The 2098-nt window shown below is 37.6% G+C and overlaps 1 long non-coding RNA gene across 1 annotated transcript; it reads right to left on the bottom strand.

Moving 5' to 3' along the window:
• Window positions 1-295: 295 nt before the first annotated feature.
• Window positions 296-1568, bottom strand: LOC148780359 (uncharacterized). Its single transcript, XR_016039950.1, has 3 exons — window positions 1441-1568; window positions 1279-1340; window positions 296-1189 (listed from the first exon to the last, which is right to left on the bottom strand). It is a non-coding gene; the product is annotated as an uncharacterized LOC148780359 (long non-coding RNA).
• Window positions 1569-2098: the final 530 nt, after the last annotated feature.

Below are 2098 nucleotides of genomic sequence, written 5' to 3'. Positions count from 1 at the left end.
TCGCATTAAAGAATAATGATGAAGTTTTAAATCGTTCATTTCTCAAGGGCAATGGTTTAAAAAGTAGATCGGTGGCCCGGATCGGGCACCTCAAAAACCGATTCAGATCGACGAATCGACGATCTGGATCGGGAATCGGCTTAATCGGTCAGAATAAAGCTTCAAAAAAATTGAAAAAAATTATTAAAATTCATTATAAATATTGTTTTTTAGGAATTCAATAAGAAATGAGGGTACTCCATTAAAAATATTCATTTCTTTGCATGAATATGTGAATATTGATATGTTCTTTCCCTGCATGAACTATTATTTATCATTTAATTTACATCACACAAAAGGATAAATATAGAATTATCATGGAATAAGTATATCAACATACATGGACGACAATAAAGCATACAATTAGTAACATACGATCTAAAAATAAAATGACAGACGACGTCATTTTTCTTCTTGGTCACGCTGGTGCCATTGATTGAATTCGTTTGACAATTCATTGATTCGATCTAAAAACGAATCATCGATATTAGCAGGCGTCTGACTATACCCAAATCCCTGAGTGTTAGTGTTCTGTTGTATTCCCAATCCAAAATCTCTGAAGCTTATCCATCCTTCATGCTCACCTACACTGTCGTGCTCATCCCTATTATGTTGCTGTTGGGACTCGATATGTGAATAATATAACTGGGGGTGGCCTTAGAATCATCATCTCTCTCATTTTCCCTTAGACCTCCTTCTCACTCTTCCTCATTAGGTGCAATATCACCGACATCTCTGCCGAACTGTAGATACGTTGGCTGACTGCTTCGTCTTTCATGCTGCTCATCACCTTCTTCAAGATCTTCCTCACCGATAGCCTCAAGGAACGCTCTCTTGTGCAATACTGGCTCCTCATCTTCTACTACCTATTGGTCTGTTGTATCTGTGACAAATATTGTGTCTAAGTCTATCGGCCCATAGTCTTCAAGCTTCCTTCTTATTTGTCGCTCTCGAAGGTTTAAGTTATAATGAACGTAGACCAGTTTATGAAGCTTCTCAGAAGCGAGTCGCTTCCTCCTAGTAGTGTGCAACCATTGGAACGTACTCTAGTTGTGCTCACAGCCAGTAGCAGAACATGTTTGAGAGAGCACCTTGATTGCTATCCTCTTTAGGTGAAGTGCATCAGTACCATATATCTCCCACCATTTAGCTGGATTAAAATGCAAAAAGCATTGTAAGGGCAAGAACAATTCATAAGATTAAATATATGAATGAACAAAATATTAGCGAAGGAATAACCTGGATCCATCTTAGTTCGAGAATTCCTGACAAGTCTAGTTTCGAAGGATCCTATAGCGTTCCTATACATAGCAAGTTAAAACAAATATATTTCGTTTTAGTGCATTATTCCTCACAAATATAACAACTCAATGAAGTTCTTACCCAAACATTAAGTAATACCTCTTGTATTGCTGCTACTTGGTTTCGATGGCTTCTCTCCAACCTTGCAATAATGTATCTGACCCGTTCCATAATCTTGTGGGGATGTTCAGGTGTCAAAAAGAAAAATCTTGGGTTGAAGTAGTAACCTAGAAAATATATAGATAGAAAAATGTCATTTACAATTTCATAAAAAAAAGATTTAAAATGAAACATTTTAATGATATAAATATATATTTGCCAGCATAATGAATTGGACGTCCAAATTTGGTGTTCCACCTTCTTTCTATAATCTCGATCACTTTACTAGCAAAACTACACTTCTTCCCGATAGTTGATTTCGCCCTCTCGATACCTTCATAAAGGATGCCCATGGTAGCTTTCTTGTCAGCATCCATCATTCTAAACACCGTGACCAAAGGGGCAGTAGCCTCTACAACACTGGAACATCAAGACCAGAACCTCCTATTGAGACTATGCCGTCCACTTTTATACCGGTACTGGACTTCGAGAGGCTGTCATTTAACTACTCTTCACAGGTAAACAATCTCTTTAATGCACCTTCAGATTCCTGAATGGAGTCCATAACTAAGTAATCGGTCGCAAAGCGCGTTATGGCAGGCCTGATTATCTCTTTTTTCTTAGAGTGTTCTCTAAACAGAAATAAAATTTTAGAGTG

This window comes from Amborella trichopoda, chromosome 9 (genome assembly GCF_054954075.1).
Source record: "Amborella trichopoda isolate Santa Cruz 75 chromosome 9, AtrichopodaSantaCruz75HAP2 v2.0, whole genome shotgun sequence".
Lineage (NCBI taxonomy): Eukaryota > Viridiplantae > Streptophyta > Magnoliopsida > Amborellales > Amborellaceae > Amborella > Amborella trichopoda.
This window is presented reverse-complemented; position numbering and strand designations above follow the sequence as displayed.